The sequence below is a fragment of the Rattus norvegicus genome, chromosome 7 (assembly GCF_021556685.1).
Source record: "Rattus norvegicus strain SHRSP/BbbUtx chromosome 7, alternate assembly SHRSP_T2T, whole genome shotgun sequence".
Classification (NCBI taxonomy): domain Eukaryota; kingdom Metazoa; phylum Chordata; class Mammalia; order Rodentia; family Muridae; genus Rattus; species Rattus norvegicus.
The window spans coordinates 6,186,174-6,204,760 of record NC_141540.1 but is presented as its reverse complement, the minus strand read 5'-3'; the positions used below and the strand labels follow the sequence as shown (position 1 = coordinate 6,204,760).

At 44.8% G+C, this 18,587-nt stretch overlaps 1 pseudogene; it reads right to left on the bottom strand.

Moving 5' to 3' along the window:
• Positions 1-6,497: 6,497 nt before the first annotated feature.
• Positions 6,498-6,856, bottom strand: Pfdn1-ps1 (prefoldin subunit 1, pseudogene 1; annotated as a pseudogene).
• Positions 6,857-18,587: the final 11,731 nt, after the last annotated feature.

The following is an 18,587-nucleotide window of genomic DNA, read 5'->3' as shown; positions in this document are numbered from 1 at the left end:
TCTGTGACCTGGAAGGTCACTAGGCACACCTGTGGTGCCTTTATGTAGATGGTTCTTCTAATCACAACTATTAACGCCCAATTCCAGGGGATCAAAAAGTCTAAAAATGGTTTTGCAAAATCTTTGGCCTTGAGAATCCAAAGCTGTCATACTTGTTATGAGCATTTGGGAGTTCAAGGGCAGCCTGAGCTGCAGAACGGCTTCAGGCTCTGTCTCATTCATTACTTGTTTGGAATAGTCAGCCACCTCTAGTCAGGCATCTAACACCCAACTTAAGTTATAGTCTTAAGGGAAAGTCACAAGCTATAGAACAAGACTCCAGGCTAGCTTTCAAGTTCTGTGTTAAAAATGTGTGGATGCTACCTGCAGAGGCTAGAGATGTTGGATCCGATGGAGCTGATAGTTCTAGCTGGGTCCTCTGTAAACAGTGTGTGCAATCTCAAGGGAGCAATCTCTAGCTCCCTTGAGATGAATGTCAAAGCCCATCTGCTTAACCTGGTACAAGTGTTAGCCTTTCCACCAGGTTTTGTTTGTTGCTTTTTTTTTTTTTCCTTCGGAGCTGAGGACCGAACCCAGGGCCTTGCGCTTCCTAGGCAAGCACTCTACCACTGAGCTAAATCCCCAACCCCTTGTTTGTTGCTTTTTAATGAACCTTGTTGAGGAAGGTCTTGCTGTAGCCTAGAATCCTATCTAATTTGCTTCTGAGGTGACCACACTAAGTGTTCAAGGCAGATGGGGCCTTTGGCTCACTTTAGGCTGGTGTTTAGGCTGGAGTCTTGAGGTCCTGGGCTGCCTTTGCATATGCCCTAAGTTTCCTCCTTGTGTAGTCCAGAACTAGTGTGTATGATATAGTATTAATCACTATCTTCAGACACATCATGCAGATGTGTCATTGCACATTTACCTTGTTTCTAAATTGTTTTATTATACGCCCTGTGTCTACGGTGCCCATAGAATCCAGAAGAGGATGTCGGGTGCCCTGGAACTGGACTCACGAAAGGTCTTGAGCTGTAACAAACCTGGGTGTCCTCTGAAGGAACTCTTAACTGCTCTTTGAATTACTGAGCCATGTCTTCAGTCCTAGCTTTCTTTTCTTTCTCTTTTTTTTCTGTAAACATTTTATGTAGTGCTGGGGATTGAATTTAGGGCCTCCTGTATGTTATGTAATTTTCTCCAACCTTCCTGAGCAAATTAACAGAAACAGGGAAGAAGGGCTTATTTTGATCCACAGTTGCAGAAAGTGTAGTCCCCTCGTGGTCAGGAAGGTATGGTGGAACTCAAGGTGTCAGAGACACATAACAGGCTTCTCTCATTAAGGCCAGGAGCTGGGTATGACTGCACACAGCTGTAATCCTAGCCCTCTGGAGCTGAGAGTCAGTAGTTCAAGTTAGCTGGAGGGTGGGGCTATACTTCAGTTAGGAGTGTTTGCCTAGTGTCTCAGGGATCCTTTTGCTGTGACAAAACACTGCCCAACAGGGATCTGGGGAGGAAAGAGTTTATTTCATCAAAAGAACTCTCAGTTCCCAGTCCATTAGGAAAGTGAGGGTAGAAAGCAGAGACTGGAGGAGTTGTGTTTACTGACCTGCTCCCTGAGGCTCGCTCAACCCTTCTTGCTTACAGCTCCCAGGACCTCCATCCAGCCCAGGGTCCTTCCTGCATCAACCTTCAACTTCAAACAATGCACTGCAGGCCAATCTGGTGGGGGCGTTTTCTCCAGTGAAGTTCCCTCTTCCCAGTGACTCCAGCTTGTGTCAGGTTGACATAAAACTAACCAGCACACTTGGTGCATGTGGCGTGATCCACGTGTGGTACCCACCTGTAATCCAACACTTGGGAGGTTGGTGCATGTGGCGTGATCCAAGTGTGGTGCACACCTGTAATTCAACACTTGGGAGGTGGAGGTTGTCATTTCAAGGTTATCCTCAGCCACACTGTTCAAGACCAGCCAGCCTGAAGTGCGTGAGACCCTCTCACAATAACAAAGCTAAGCTTCTTGAGTAGTTGGAACCAATAGTGCCTGCTTTCTCCAGGAGTTAGCCACTTCTGCTAGTCAAGCTGGTTCCTAGTGCTCCCAAATTCCTAAAGGCCTCAATGCCACAGACATGACCAAGCTTATGTGACACAGGACTAAGTGGTGGTTCACATCTGAGTGAGCATGAGTCCACCACAGCTGGCCCTCCAAGACACTTTTTTTTTTTACCATTTAAAATATTTCTGTGTATGAGTGTTTTGCCTGCATATGTTTGTGAGCCATGTGTGTACAGAGGTCTGAAGAGAGGCATCTCCTGGAACTGGACTTATGGATAGTTATTAACCACCATACGGATGCTGAGAACGGGGCTTAGTCATCTTTCTGCCCCTCCCCTTTAAATGTTTCTGTTACATTCATCTACCGTGTGTGTTCGTCAGGCCTGATCCAACCCTTCTCTGTCAAGCCATCTTGCTGGCTCCCAAAGTTTACTCTTACTATCTGGGGTGAGGGTACGCCCATTTAATGTGTTACAGAGTTCATGACCCCTGGGGAAGACTTGATTCAACTATAATCAAAGGATTTATTGATTAGCTCCCAGCAGGGTAACAGCTTAAAGCTCAGTCTCAGACATGTCGTAAAGGAGGGGTATGGGGAAGGGATTTTAAAGGGAAAACCACAAGAAGACCTTTAATGTCTATGCAAGCAAGTAAGAACTGGTTAAGTGGTTAGGGTAATTCAAAACAATCTTTGGCCAGGCAGTGGTGGCACATGCCACTAATCCCAGCACATAGGGGGCAGAAGCAAGTGGATTTCTATGAGCTCTCGTCTACAGGGTAACACAGAAAAAGCCTGTCTCAAAATAATTCAATCAATCAATCAATCAGTCAAAAACAATCTTTGGGTATCTGTGTAAGCAAGTTACAGAGACAAAAAAAGCACTTAGTCCTAACAGGTGGGTGGTGTAGCCACAAGATTTTCCACCCAAACCCCAGGCCTCAGCTTATTTTTTTTTAAGATTTATTTATTTTATGTATTGAGTTCACTGTAGCTGTGAACCAGAAGTGACATCAGATCCCATTACAGATGGATGTGAGCCACCATGTGGTTGCTGGGAATTGAACTCAGGACCTCTGGAAGAGCAGTCGGTGAGCCATCTCTCCAGCCCTCAGCTTATTATTTATTAATAAATGCCTAGGCCTTAAGCCAAGCTTGTTCCTCCACTAGCTTGCAACTTATTTAACCTGTTTGTACTAGTCTACTTCTGCCACATGGTTGGTGCATGGCTCTACATGACATGGAGACACCAGTGGAGCGGGAGCAGCCAAGGGCAAGACTAAGAGGGCAGGTAATAACTGGGAAGGAGCCAGGCCAGCATACTTGGGTTAGAATAGCTCAGTATCTGCCCAGCTTTACTGCCGAAGCTTACAGTAAATGTAAGTCTCAGTGTCTTTATTTAGGAACTAGAATGGGCATAGAAAAGCCAAAATAACTTACAAGGTGGTGATGCTGAGCATTTTTGGGTGGGGCATCACTGAACCTGAGTTCCAGGGACTGGAGTTAGAGATGGAACAAACAGTGGCTACAAAGAAGGATGCCTTGTATAAAGTGGAGTTTCTCGCTAACACACCTTTAGTTCCAGCACTCAGGAGGCAAAGGTAGATGAGTTGTTATGAGTTCAAGGACAGCCTGGTCTACAGAGTGAGTTCCAGAATAGCCAGGGCTACAAAACAAAAAACAACAAAACCCTGTCTTGGAAGGAAAAAGTTTCTTTAACCACCATAAATTAGTTAAACTAATGAGTCTTATTAAAGTAGACTGGACCAGTAGGAATATAAAGAAAGGACTGGAATATAAATGTTCAGTACTTTTAAATTTATTTTATGTGGCACAGATGATTTGCCTGCTCATATATGTGTGTGTACTACATGGATACAGTGTCGATGGAACCCAGAAGAGGTCACCAGGTTTCCTGGAACTGGAGTTACAGATGGTTTTGAGACCCAGTGTGGTTACCAGACATAGAACCTTGTTGTTGTAAAATTATAATAAAAAATAAAACAGTCTTTTTTCTAGGTCCAGCACCGCAGTGCCCCAAGATAGTCTGCTAGATATCTTGGCAGAAACACATCCCAACTCCATGGCCACCCAGACCAACCACCCCACACTCCCTTACACTTAAATCTACACATGAAAGAACACACAACACAATAACCTCAGATCCAACTGATAAGATATAATTGCCCACCTAAACATACAAAGCCCTGTACTTATCCATCCCTTAAGAACATTCGTAACAACCTGTAAAGGTACAACCTGGAATCTTTTTTTTTTTCTCTTTTTCTTTTTTCTTTTTTTTGGAGCTGAGGACCGAACCCAGGGCCTTGCGCTTGCTAGGCAAGCGCTCTACCACTGAGCTAAATCCCCAACACAACCTGGAGTCTTAACCTCTCTCTCTCTCTCTCTCTCTCTCTCTCTCTCTCTCTCTCTCTCTTTCTCTCTCTCTCTCTCTTTCTCTCTCTCTCTCTCTCTCCCCTCCCCTCTCTTCCTTTTCCCTTAAACATTTTCTCCCACCCATTCCTTCTCCTCCAATGACAGGCCTCCTTTTATCCTGTATTTGCCCTCATCTGTATTTTACAAATTCAATGAAGAGAAGGTTCTGGTGAAGTCACTTGATTACGGAACTAGGCAGCTGTCCTTGGGGCAGTGGAATTAGCATCAAAATACAGATAACTCGGGGGCTGGGGATTTAGCTCAGTGGTAGAGCGCTTACCTAGGAAGCGCAAGGCCCGGGGTTCGGTCCCCAGCTCCGGAAAAAAAGAACCAAAAAAAAAAAAAAAAATACAGATAACTCCAAGGTAAACCACAACATTTCCCCCTTTTTGTCCAGTTAAAAGGCCTTTTCCCTTATATATAAATTGAGTACAGTTACTACCATTCTACAATTTATAAAACATACAGTACACTCAACACCCGGTCCATCAATTTCGTCCATTAACTAAAGCACCTTGTCATCTATCCTAAAAGACTTTAATTCTATATCTGACTTATATCCTGGTTTGAGATCATATGCCACCTGAAAAACCACCCTTTTAAATTTATTATCTTTTTCAATGTTAAACAGCTTGGGTTGTCTATGAGACTACCAGTCTTCAACTATGTCAGAAATATGAGAATGACCAAATATCTATACACATAGGAAGCCTAACACAGCTTTCAGAACCGAAGGGTTGTAGAGACAAATCTCCAGTAGCAAGTCCCCTGTTAGCAGCATGTGAGTACAAGTCTTCAGCCTTCTGGCCCCACATCAACAGATAGACTCTAGAAATGCAGATGTTAAGGGGTTGGGGATTTAGCTCAGCGGTAGAGCACTTGCCTAGCAAGCTCAAGGCCCTAGGTTCAATCCCCAGCTCCGGAAAAAAAGAAAAGAAAAAAAAAAAAAAAAAAGAAATGCAGATGTTGAAGGGCTGATCACCCTGTCTTGGCAGGGTTTATCAGTCAACTATTCTGCATAATTTGTCCTTTTCTGGACAGTATTAGTCTGCAGATGAAACAGGTAGTTTTGTCCAGTGGCTGCCTAGCCACAAAGTATTGCCTTACCTGGAGGTAGAGATGTTCAAATTCTTCATTAAATCCACCAAAGGGGAACTGTTAGGGGCAGATATGTCTCAACAAAAGATAAATAACTTTAAATCTCAAATTTTGTGGATTTCTGACGTTTTTGAAAACCATCTATCTATATAAGGTAATCTGTACTGTTGTCTTTATATCTTTTTTTTTTTAAATTTATTTTTTAAGATTTTATTTTATTGTATGAGTACACTGTAGCTGCCTTCAGACACACCAGAAGAGGGCATCAGATCTCATTACAGATGGTTGTGAGCCACCGGTTGCTGGGATTTGAACTCAGGACCTCAGGAAGAGCAGTCGGTGCTCTTAACCACTGAGCCATCTCTCCAGCCCTGTCTTTATATCTTAATAATATCATGAAAGTCCTCTTACAAACTCAGAGCCATGACTTTGCTATCTGCCCTGAACTCACAGGTGTAATCAACTCAGAAGTGTGCAATGACATCAATAGAAGGACTGGCTTAGACCTTGTACTTTTAAACCTTTTTTTTTTTCCGGAGCTAGGGACCGAACCCAGGGCCTTGTGCTCGCTAGGCAAGCGCTCTACCGCTGAGTTAAATCCCCAACCCACACTTTTAAACCTTTTGACAAATAAATTCTTTTTTTTTTTTGAGACATAGCTTTTTATTGGTCTAACCTGGTCTAACCCACATGCCTAGTGATAGGCTTGGGCAGCTTTCTCCCTATGCCCTCCAGTCTTCCCTTTATTGAGAGCTCCTGGCTTGCCCCAGGAAAGAAGAGTGTCCTGGGCAGTGTTGGCAGACATTCAGTTGGGACCTGAAGGGGCTCAAGGTGACGGAGAGATGGGGCCACAGGGCAGAGGGACGGCAGTGTCCTGCACAGCCCCTGCCTTGGCAGGATGAGAGGGATCGGTAGGGAATAACTTTCCCAGCAGCTCCTACTGTGCCCTTAGAGCCATCAGCATCTCTCCGATGTTGTCCTCAGCTTCCTTAACACTCCGCTCCATGTAGGACTTTTTCTGCTCCAGCTCTTTAATTTTTTCTTCTGCAATTTTCTGTTTTTCTAACAGCTGGTTGTGAATTACTTCCTTGGACTGTAGAATAAACATTCTCCCTACACCTTCATACATGTTAGTCTCATCTACCCGTGTCCGTAAGGTGTGCGTGCTTTTTCACCCTGTTTAGCTGTTCAATTTGTATGTCTGCAAGTTTCACCTTCTGCTGAGTATCAATAACTTTGGCTTGAAGCTCTGTGAAGGCCTTCTTCAACTCCAGATCCATGGAGGCAGCCATATTGGAGCACACTATATGCCTGTGCTAGAGGCAAGACAAATTCTATACCAAAGCAAAGACATGATCTCAGCCTAGCTACCAAATGAGATTATGACTGTATAACACAATCTAGCTAATTCCTCCCTGTTAAATTACAACCATTTCTAAATTCCTCATAAAAACAACCTTAGAATAACCACTTTCAGCCCCCCAAAAGTCCAGGGAATTGGGGCTAAAACTCCTCCATAACTTCAGGCTGTGCCTGGGCGTTGAGATAATCTTGTGGGTAGAGGGTAGGAAGAATGAAGCAAATGCTGTAGCCAGATGTGTCCTGACTGGACCCAGCTGAAAGTCCTTGAGACCAGGAATCCAAGTAGGCACACTCCGCAAAATACAACTCTCAAGACAAAAGTTTAGAATCGAGATATCTTTTTGTTCGATTCTCTTGAATCTAGTTTTTCAGGCGGTCTACCTCTATCAAGTCTGATCAGTATGACTCTGTGAGGTTCCCAGAGCCTAATCACATTTTTAAAAAAAACAAAGACAAGGGGCTGGGGATTTAGCTCAGTGGTAGAGCGCTTACCTAGGAAGCGCAAGGCCCTGGGTTCGGTCCCCAGCTCCGAAAAAAAGAACCAAAAAAAAAAAAAAACAAAAAAAAAAAAACAAAGACAAAGGGGTTGGGGATTTAGCTCAGTGGTAGAGCGCTTGCCTAGCAAGCGCAAGGCCCTGGGTTTGGTCCCCAGTTCCAGAAACAAACAAACAAACAAACAAACAAAAAACAAAGACAAAATCATTCTCCCAAAATACTGTGTTCCTTAGTCTGTAACCAGAAAAGCTGTATCTTGCACTCTCTCCCAGAGTAATAATATTACCATAAAACTCAAAGTCACACCCATTATGAAGATTAAACAATTTTAAAAAAATAAGCTAGGGGTTGAGGATTTAGCTCAGCGGTAGAGTGCTTGCCTAGCAAGTGCAAGGCCCTGGGTTTGGTCCCCAGCTCCAAAAAAAAAAAAAGTAAGCTAAACAATAGTGTTAAATAATGAGCCTGATAGGCTTTTGTACTCTGTGATATCAGGAAATAAACCCAAATTTCCCGTGGAGTCCACATTAAGAGAATCTGAGGGCTGGAGAGACGGCTCAGCAGTTAAGAGCTCTGACTGCTCCTCCAGAGGTCCTGAGTTCAATTCCCAGCAACCACATGGTGGCTCACAACCATCTTCAATGAGATCGGGTGTGTTTGAAGATAGCTACAGTGTACTCATATACGTAAAATAAATAACTTTAAAAAAAAGAGAGAATCTGAGCTTCCTGTTGTGGCAAATATCAAAAGTAACCACAAACCCTCACTAGCTGGCATCAATGAACCATATGACCTTTAGTGGGGTAATTCATAAAACAAACTAAACATCTGACTCCTTGATAAGTTTCATAATGCCTTTCCCCCGCAACAGCCCCTTCTCTCCATATCTCTGGTTATCTTGGAACCTGCTCTGTAGACCAGACTGGTCTCTACCTCCCAAGTGGCATCACCACTGCCAAGCAAAATAAAATCCTTTTTAAAAAGAAAAAAGTTGGGTGGTGGTGGCACACACCTTTATCCCAGCACTTGGGGACTATAAAAATAACTTTTATTCACCTAATGTAATTTTCATCTTTTTTTTTTTTTTCAGAGCTGAGGACCGAACTCAGGGCCTTGTGTTTGCTAGACAAGTGCTCTACCACTGAGCTAAATCCCCAACCCTGTAATTGTCATCTTGAAGGCTTACTGATGAATAAACACACTCCTTCCAGTTCTTTCTGAACTCTGGTTGGCTGGTTCAGCTCAGCTGTTCTGACACAAACTCCTCTCCAGGCTGACTGATTCAATCTGGCTTCTCTAAGCGTCTCACTGAATTACTCTGCTTGGCCTCAAAGTTACTCTGGCAGTTTGTTCTAATCTTCTGTCCCTTTCTTATTCTCTGGCTTCAACTGCCTCTGCTGACCTGCACTGTACTCACTGCACTGACTCACAGATGACCGAACAGGACTGCATGAACTCAACTGCATTCAACTGAACTCACTGCATTCAGACTGCACTGAATTGAACTGCACTGCACTCCACTGCATTGCCTGAACTCAACCCAACTGCACTCACTGAACTGCCCTCCACCAATCACACATCACTTCCAAACACTGCTGTTTCTCCAAACTTTACCTCCACAGGTGTGAGGTAAAGGTGTTTCTATATTCCACCCAGAAGGATTAAAGGTGTGTCTGTCATTCCAGCTGGATCACACATACCTAGAAAGTCTTTGGATGTGATCCCTTGCCAGAGCAGCCATGTTGCTGGATTAAAACTTCTCTACAGGGAGGCAGAGGCAGGCAGATCTCTGAGTTTGAAGCAAGCCTAGTCTACATAGTGAGTCCCAGAACAACCAGGACTATGCAGAGAAACCCTACCTTGAAAAACAAAACAAAAGGGGAAAAATTTATTTTTACTCATGTTCATGAATGAGTATATATACCGTGTGTGGAGGTGCTTACAGGGACCAGAAGTGGGTACCAGATCCCCTGGTGTTGTGCTGGAACACACACTCAGGTCCTCTGGAAAGCAGTATCAGCTCTTAACAGACGGGCCATCTCTCCAGACTGTTTATTTCTGATGCATGGTCTCCTGTAGCTGAGACTGGCCTCAAACTCAATAAAGAGCTAAGGATGATTTTGACTTTCTGATCCTCTTGTAACCACCTCTTCAGTGCTTAGGTTTCAGGCACATTATCTCATACCTGGGCAGGAAGCCCAGGGCCTCGTGCTCGTACTCTACCAACTGAGCTTCATCCAACAATCCAGCTCTGGGTAGTGTGAGGTTCCAGTCGGACCTCTACCAGACCCTTGAATGAGACTCACAGAGGCGGTAGACAATGCAAAAGCAAGAGGAGCTTTATTGTTCCAGCATGTTGGGGTCACCCCACTTCAAGAAGGAGATGCCCCCTGGGTTTGGTCCTCAGCTCCGAAAAAAAGAAAAGAGAAAAAAAAAAAACCAAAAAAAAAAAAAAAAGAAAACACTATCTTTATGTGTATGAATGAGTGGGGTTTTTTTTTGTTTTTTTTTTTTTTGGTTCTTTTTTTTTCGGAGCTGGGGACCGAACCCAGGGCCTTGCGCTTCCTAGGCAAGCGCTCTACCACTGAGCTAAATCCCCAGCCCCATGTATGAGTGTTTTGCTTGCATGTATGTATGTACATATGTATGTACGTACGTATGTATGAATGTTCGTATGTATGTGCCCATGTGCATACCTGGTTGTTGTGGAGGGCAGAAGTGGATATCAGAGCTCCTGGAACTAGAATTACTGACGGTTATGAGCCAGCATGTTGACAGATGGGACTTGAACCCAGGTCCTAACAGAAGAGCAGCCCGTGCTCTTAACCAATAAGACATCTCTACAGCCCCAGTAGCTTTTTGATAGAATTAACTACGGAGATGTTTAATCATAAGCCTAAAGAAGTGAAGGAAGGTTAGGATACTGGTGCATGCCTGTAATCCCAGACGTTAGGTAATGGAAGGGTGGACTCCAAGTTCAAGTTCATCCCGAAGTACATGGGGAGTTTGAGGGTCTCATAAACCAACACTCTCCCAGAAAAGGAGAGGGGGGGGGCTGTAAAGGCAAACAAGCCATTTAGATAAATGAGAAAAGATCTTTCCAGCATTGGATGTGACAAGACAAAGTATCTGAGGCAGGAGCATGCCCACCGAGCTGATATGATTCAGAGAGGTGGCGGTGGCTAAGTTGCACTGAGCTGATGGACCGGTTCAGGTTTATGATCCTTTATCTCTGGGTCCTTATTTACTTTGGCATGATTTTCAAGACTAAGGAGCAATATACTGCACATTTACCCAGTATATAACATCCTAGAAGGGATTTGAAACAGCAATGAGAATCTTTATCAGTAAGTATATATGCCAGGTGTGCTGGCCCGCCCCTGTGATCTCAGCATTTTGGACAAAGAGGCACGATAACTACTACAAACCAGCCTTGTCTACACAATTTCAGGCTAAGAGCTACACAGTGAGACCCTGTTCATCCCAATAGGTCAGCGGCTCTGCAAAGCTAAGGCGGGATGGACACTCTAGGTCAGCATTGGCTAGTGAGATTCTGAGTTCCAGGAGCCTAGGCTACAGAGTAAGATAAAAGCCCCTTTCAAAGAAACGAGAGAGAGAGAGAGAGAGAGAGAGAGAGAGAGAGAGAGAGAGAGAGAGAGAGAGAGAGAGAGGAGGACAGGTCAGACTTTACCTACATAGAGAGCTCCTACCAGGAAGTTCCAAAATACTGACTTTTTTGTTTTTGTTTTTTTGCTTCCAACCCCTTGTGCCATCACTATTGGCGCATGATCTGGCTTCCTACTTCACGGAGACACAAAGGTGTCCAGTGACTGACCTGCGTTTAGACTGCAGATGACTTCTACTACAGATTACTTTCCATGCTTCTGCCCAGCACAGTTTCTTTTTTTTTTCTTTTCTTTTTTCCGGAGCTGGGGACCGAACCCAGGGCCTTGTGCTTGCTAGGCAAGCGCTCTACCACTGAGCTAAATCCCCAACCCCCCAGCACAGTTTCTATCTGCACACTTGGGAACCTGCCCCACTTCCTGGCTATGAAAGGACACACTCTCCATGTCTCCTAAAGCAGCTGTTCCTCTCCGTATTTATCTTCCCATCCTCTCGTGCTCGTATTTCTATAGTCTTATAAAATCCCTCCCTCCTTCCTCCGGCTTCTTCCTCCAGCCTTCTCCTGCCCTTTGCAATATTTTATTATTTTTAATTATGTGTATGTGTGTGCCTGTGCACATGCGTGTAGTGCCTGGGGAGGATTTTGGATTTACTAGAGCTGGCAGTCGTGAGCCTCCCAACAGAGTAGCACCAGTTTTTAACTCCTGAGCATCATCTCTCCTGCTGCTCTTTCCCCTTTATCTGCCTGCTCGACACAACTCCCTCCCTTTCTTACAGCCATATACGATAATAATAATACCTTAGAGAGATATAACAAGATTTTCATCATGTTCTTTCTTGCTTTCTTTTCTTAAGATTTGTTTGTTTGTTTACCTATACTATGTGAGCACACTGTCGCTGTCGCTGTCCTCAGACTCACCAGAAGAGGGCATCGGATCCCATTACAGATGGCTGTGAGCCACCATGTGGTTGCTGGGACTTGAACTCAGGACCTCTGGAAGAGCAGTCGGTGCTCTTAACCACTGAGCCACCTCTTGATCCTGATCAGGATTCTCTTTTAGACAGGATCTTACTGTGTAGCCCAAGATGGCTTCCAATGTACCCAGGTTGATGGTGTCATCTTCCTGCCTCTACCTCCCAAGTGCTAGGATTGCAGGTGTGTGGCACTGCTGCCTAACATTGTTTATTGTTTAGATTGTACCACAGCTCCTTCTGAAATACTAGGGGACTACTTCCCGAATGTTCTTTCTAATCACTTTTTATATTGTTCTCCGGCTCAGAACTCTCCAAATCCTAGGCATGGTGGTGCACCCCTGTAATCACAGCATTTTCAAGGTGAGTGCAGGGCTAGAGCGATGGCTCAGCGGTTAAGAGCACTGACTGCTCTTCCAGAGGTCCTGAGTTCCCAGCAACCACATGGTGGCTCACAACCATCTGTAATGGGTTCTGGTGTCTGAAGAGAGCTACAGTGTACTCATACTCATTAAATAAATAAGAATCTTAAAAAAAAAAAGATGAGGGCAGGAGGCCCTCAACTGGAGGCCACTCTGGGCTACATAGCATGAAGTGGTGATTCTTGGTTTCGTTGGAGACTCAGTTGTGTCATGTGATGTTTTTCTGGAAGCAGCCTGGAGAAAGGGCATGTGATATTTTGCTGAGCAGATGCTTGTGAAGACGTGTGATGTTTGGAAAGAGTATAACGCAACAGACAGTGGATGCCGCTCTGGCATTGGTTCACCTTGCTTTCTTCGCTGATCTGCACTTGTCCTGACTTCATAGAGAGAAATGCATCAGAGAACAGTGGTATTCCAGCTGCTGCTTCCTGCTTCAGTGGACTTGTGCCGACTTGTAGAAATGAATATTAAAAATCTGGTGTGGGATTTCTTCCCCGCCTTAGACCATTTGTGTTCCCGCATGAAAGACACACAGCCTTTAAATTTTAATATGCCTTAGGCAGCCCAGTAGCTGGGCAGCTGCTACCCTTCAAGCTGCTAGAATCTATCTTCCTATTGGTAAGCCCAGGTTATCACTTACTATTTACTGTGTGTAGTGATAAATATCAGAAATATCCACAATCCCTCGATAGCCACCATCGTCGAGACGTATGGCATTAGCAGTGTCTATTCACCTCAGTGGTGGCTGGCTCTAGAGCACCATGTCATGCCACCCCCAGCTATTTTCTGTTCCCAGCTGCAGCCGCCCTCCTGGTTCTCTGCCTTTGAACTCTGCTCACATTCCCAGCATCTGCCCCCTAATGGTTATAGTATCAAATCCCAGCAACCCGTTAAAATCAAGACCCCAAAAGCTTGGAATTTAGCAATCAGATTTATAACTTAAATTTTTATTTCACAAAACGTCCACACAATAAACTCACAACCAATTGATAATGATGTAAATATCCCACCTAGATAAGATAAACTGGCCTATAAAAACCCACCCCTTAAGATGGCCATTTAAGGCCACACAGATCTGGGTCACCCTTCTCTGCCTCCCTGGTTCCTCTCTCTCTTCTCTTCCCCCCTTACCAAACCCCTGTGCCCACCCCACTTTCTCACTGCCCAGTCATAGGCCCTGTCCCATCCTGTGCCAGCCCTCACCTGTATAAAGACAGCAATCTTTAACTGTCTTCCACCTGGGCTGCTGTCTACTCCAACCAGGTAGCCCTCTGGGCCACATTCTCTTGGTTCCTAGCCCATGGAGGCTCTCCTTCCCCTCCTATACATTCTTTGAATATCCCATGGTGGTTCCTTCCCCTTTGTGCTCTCTCTTGCAAGCCTGCAAAATCTATGTCTCTTTTGCCCAGCATCTTTTTTTTTTCTTTTTTCTTTTTTTTCAGAGCTGGGGACCGAACCCAGGGCCTTGTGGTTGCTAGGCAAGCGCTCTACCACTGAGCTAAATCCCCAACCCCGCCCAGCATCTTTTTAAAAGATATTTTTAATAATTTTTATTTATATGAGTACACTGCAGCTGTCCTCAGACACACCAGAAGAGGACATCAGATCCCATTACAGATGGTTGTGAGCCACCATGTGGTTGCTGGGGTTTGAATTCAAGACTTCTGGAAGAGCAGTCAGCGCTCTTAACCGCTGAGCCGTCTCTCCAGCTCCTGGCTGTCAACATCTTTATTCACTGATCAGAGTTAACTTGGTGACAGGGTCCCAAGGGCTGTGTACAGACTCTAGATCTTGGGGGCTGCACTTAACACTACAATAGACAGTAAAACCAAGAGCCTCAGCGCCGATCGCAGAGTCTCAAGGTTTCTTCTGGATGTGCTGCTGCTGTTTCCTGGTTGGTGCCTTACTGGTGGATTGGACTGCTGCTGCAGCAAATTGGAATCACTCCAAAGAACCACTTCTAACCAGGTCTACATCCCCCTTGTCCTATCAACCATCTTCCTCCCCTGCCTTTGGTCAGTGGGCTATAAAGGAGGTTGAAGCGTTTAAGGACCCTTACTAAAGTAGGTTGGGAATAATATAAGCCTACAATAGCACGTTCAAAGCCAGTAAGAATGGATCATAAGCCAAGAGCTGGGGTGTGTTAGTGGTGGGGCACTTGCCTAGTGTGTACGAGGCTTTGTCCAAAGCACTGTTTTTTAAAAAGCACATAAATAACCTCCTCAGTGGATTGCCACAGCTTTTTATTATCGATCTGTAAGATGAGATCGCATGTGGCTCAGAACGGTCTCAACCTGTGCAGCAGAGATGACCCCAACTCCCCATCCCTGCTTCCACTTACCACGTGCTGGACTTACAGGTACGTGTCACTCTCTGTGTCTTGAGGATCGCTCTGTAGAGCCCTGGCTGCCTGGAACTTCATATGTAGATCCTGCCTCTGCCTCCTGAGGGCTAAGATTTAAAGGTATGTGCCACCATGCCTGGTTTTTCCTTTTTCTCTTACTATCCCAGGTCAGGGTAGATGGAGAGGAAAGACCAGATGGAGGGAGGACTGGTGAGAGGTGATCTGACCAAGAATCGGGTTTGGTGGCTCACACCTGTGACCTAGTACTTGGAAGGCTGAGGCACGTTGAGGCCAGATTGGGCTACATACCAACTACTATTGGCCAGCCAAGGCAACACAGCAAAACCCCGTTTCAATAAACAAACAAAAGACACTCAGGAACCAGGTGGGGTGGCCCGAAACTTTAATTTTAACACACCAGAGTCAGAGGCAGAAGGGTTGCTTCAAGTCTGAAGCAAGTCTAAGTCTCACGCTGGCTTGGGACTTTCTATGAGTTAACACACTGGCCGAAATCTCATGAACTCTTCCTGCCTCTGCTTCCTGAGTGCTGGGAGTTCACGTGGTTATCACCAGGGGTGGCTAAACCTGAGCTTCTCGTGGTGACTAGCCAAAGATGAGGGCCAGTGAGAGTTGCTCTGGTGGGTGTTCCTTTTCTCTGGCCTGAACCTAGCTGCTCCAGTGTCACACTAGAGCTCCTCTGGCTCGTTAAAAATGATGCGGCATGGATGTCAGTGCATTAGGCAGACGGTAGGGGGCGACATGGTGCAGCAGTTAAGAGCCTGTTTTAGAAGACTAACTTGAGTTTCAATTTTTCCCCCGCATTATTCTGTTCATTTGCAATTATACGCGAATGTACTCTTTCCAAACCTCAGGAACTTCATTTAAACGGTAAGCTGAGGAGAGAGCTCAGCACGTAAATGATGCTTGACACCAAGCCTGACAACCTGAGTCTCTCCCTGGTCCCACAGGGTGGAAAAGGAGAGAAATAACTGTGAGAGGCAGGAGCCCAAGTCATGGCTCTTACTCTTCTCTTGCCCTTGCTCTTACTCTTACTCTGCTCTCTTGCTCTCTCCTCTTTGTCCCTAATCTCCCCATCCCCCCCTCCCTCCACGTGCTCATGGCTGGCCTTTATCTATCCCCCTTTCTACTCTTCTTCTCTCATTAAACCTTTACATGTGAAAAATATATATATATATTCATGTTTTTGAGATCAGCAGGGTAATTCATGCTTACATTTTGTTTTACGATAAAAATATTTTAGAATATTTATTTTTATTATTTATATATATTCGTGGAGGTGGGGGTAGCTAGGTGCCTCCAGAGACTACTGGAACTGGAGTCACGGGTGTTTGCAAGCTGTCTGGTACGGGTGCTGAGAACCAAATCTGGGTCCTCCAGAAGAGCTGCATGAGCTCTTAATTACCGAGGTATCTTTCCAGCTCCGAAAACAAATTTGTTTTTATTTATTTTCATGTATTTTTGCTGTTTTTTTTGAAAATCGATTTTTTTCATGCAATATATTTTGATTACACTGTTGCTTCCCCAACTCTTTCCAGATCCCACCCACCACCCAAAACACCACACCCTTTCTTTTCTCTCTCATAAAAAACAAACAAACAGGGGTTGGGGATTTAGCTCAGTGGTAGAGCGCTTGCCTAGGAAGCGCAAGGCCCTGGGTTCGGTCCCCAGCTCCAAAAAAAAAAGAACCAAAAAAAAAAAAACAAACAAACAAACAAACAAAAACAAAAACAAAAAAAAATTGGCATCAGGGCTGGAGAGATGGTTTGTCTGTTAAGAGCTTTGACTGCTCTTCCAGAGGTCCTGAGTTCAAATCTCAACAACCACATGGTCACTCACATCCATCCGATGCATTCTTCTGGTGTGTCTAAAGGCAGCAGCAGTGTACTCATATAAATAAAAATAAATAAATCTGGGGGGCTGGAGAGATGGCTCAGCGGTTAAGAACACCTGACTGCTCTTCCAGATGGTCCTGAGTTCAATTCCCAGCAACCACACAGTGGCTCACAACCATCTGTAAAGAGATCCGATGCCCTCTTCTGGTGTGTCTGAAGACAGCTACTTATATATAATTAATGAATAAATCTTTAAAAATAAATAAATAAACAAATCTTTTTTTTTTCTTTTCTTTTTTTTTTTTTTTTCAGAGCTGGGGACCAAACCCAGGGCCTTGCCCTTGCTAGGCAAGCGCTCTACCACTGAGCTAAATCCCCAACCCCACAAATCTTTATAGAAAAAAGTAGGCATCAAAAACAATGATGATGATAATAAAATAAAACAAACAGGAAAAAAAGAGCCAAAGGAAAAAGCATGAAAAAACATAGAGATACAGACACACACAGATATCCTATTAAAATACAAAAATAGGGGGGTTGGGGATTTAGCTCAGCGGTAGAGCGCTTGCCTAGCAAGCGCAAGGCCCTGGGTTCGGTCCCCAGCTCCGAAAAAAGAAAAAAAAAATACAAAAATAGAAGCCATCGTATAGAAAAAAAAATACAAAAATAGAAGCCATCGTATATAAAAAAAAAATACAAAAATAGAAGCCATCGTATATAAGTAAAGGACCAGTACACATTTTTTTTGTTTTTTTATTTCATGCCCAAACAAAGCACTATGAAACAAGTCTCCAGTGAGACTTTAAACATTTTTTTTTTTTAATTCGGAGCTGGGGATTGAACCCAGGGCCTTGCGCTTGCTAGGCAAGCGCTCTACCACTGAGCTAAATCCCCAACCCCTCCAGTGAGACTTTGTTGGAGAAAACTAATTTTTCCTTTGTGAGCAGTTATTAATTGGAGATAGCTTCCGGGTTAGGTATGGAGGGGTGTGTGTCTACTTCCCCTCTAGGCACAGGGATCCCCTGGTTTAGATCTGTGAGACCCTGTGCCTGCTGCTTCAGGTCCTGTGAGTGCCTCCGTGTGTCAGTCCCCTGACCTTTCTGCCTCCTCTTCAGCAGGGTTCCCGGAGCCCCGAGGGGAGGGACTTGGCGGAGACATCCTCTTTAGGAGTGAGTGTTCGTCCAGGGTCTGTCCCTCTCTGCGCATTGTCTGGCTGTGCAGCTCTGTGTCCGATCCCATCTGCTTCTCTGATGACGTCTGGCGAGGCTCAGATCAATGAGCGAGCGTAGTAGAACGTGTTAGGAATCACGTTGTTGCTGCACTCTTCAGTAGAACAGCACCGTTTGGTTTCCTCCTCGGTCTATGGCTATCCAGTCTCAGGCTCTTGGCCATCAGAGCGGTGTCAGGCATGTATTACATCTTATGGAGAGGGCTTCACGTCCAATCAGGTGGTGGTTGGTTCCTCGCACAACTCTTGGTCATTGTTTCGCCAATGTGTCTTATGTTAGAGCTTTCTCTCCACCTTTATTTAAGAAGGCTCTACTGTATTAGGTTTCCAAGCGTCCCTCAAATGGCTCTTGCTTTTGGCTGTCTCTACCCATAGTCCCTCTTAACCCCTTCCCTACCTCTCCCTGTTTGATTTTCCTGTTCCAGCCTCCAACCCCACCCATCCATAATGCTCTTTTCTATCCCCTCTTCCTAGGGAGGTCCTCCTTCCCATTCTCTGAGACGATGTCTCACTATTGACTCTGGCTGTCCTATAACTTGCTGTGTATGCCACACTGTCCCCATACCTGAGATCTGCCTGCCTCTGCCTCTGAGTGCTGGGATTAAAGCTGTGAGCCACCACTGCCCCACATCCTGGTAATTCTATACAAAGTCGTTTGAGTGTGCTTTTTTGAAATATATTCTCTTAAGTAATATTAATATGCCATTTTTATATATTATAAATATTAATT